This window comes from Cyprinodon variegatus, unplaced genomic scaffold (genome assembly GCF_000732505.1).
Source record: "Cyprinodon variegatus isolate N-32 unplaced genomic scaffold, C_variegatus-1.0 Scaffold485, whole genome shotgun sequence".
In the NCBI taxonomy this organism is placed as follows: domain Eukaryota; kingdom Metazoa; phylum Chordata; class Actinopteri; order Cyprinodontiformes; family Cyprinodontidae; genus Cyprinodon; species Cyprinodon variegatus.
The window spans coordinates 264,364-265,008 of NW_015150938.1; positions in this window are offsets into that span (position 1 = coordinate 264,364).

Genomic DNA, 645 nt, shown 5'->3' on the forward strand with positions numbered 1-645 from the left:
ACACTCTGGTAAAAGTTGAAGCATCAACTTGTCCTCTTTACTCAAGTAAAAGTGAAAAAGTATGTGCTCCAAAAACTACTTAAAGTATAAAAGTATAAAGTAACCTTTAAAAAAAAAAACAGCCAGATGCCACTATATGAATTGAAAGCTAAATGTTTCGACTATTTCAAAAAATTCTGTTGTATTCAGGGGCCAGAGAAACCTTTTACAATTTTAAATTATCCAATTTGTTCTTAGTTAATCTTTTAACAGTTTATTTCTGCAGATTCTAAATGGTTCGAACTGCCTGTAGGTGATCTTGGATATTTAGGGAAGTAGTTGTTAGAAGCCCCCAATCCTGCAATTAAAATGATTATTTTCAGAATAAGTAGCTATCCTATTTGCAACTGAATACTGTTCACAAAACGCTGTTTTTGTTTTTGTTTTGTTTTTTCAAAACTGGCATGTTTATTTCAAGAAATATGTTGAACAGATTTTGAAAAGAGCATCCAATAGTGTAGTAACAATTGTAGAAATAGCTAACTTTATTCTAAATACATAAAAATACACAAATTAGAGTGATTTGACTTTTGAAAGTAGCACCTCATTATTCCAAATAAATCAGTAGGGTTCTATCAGTGGTGTCAAAAGTACATTTGTTACTTA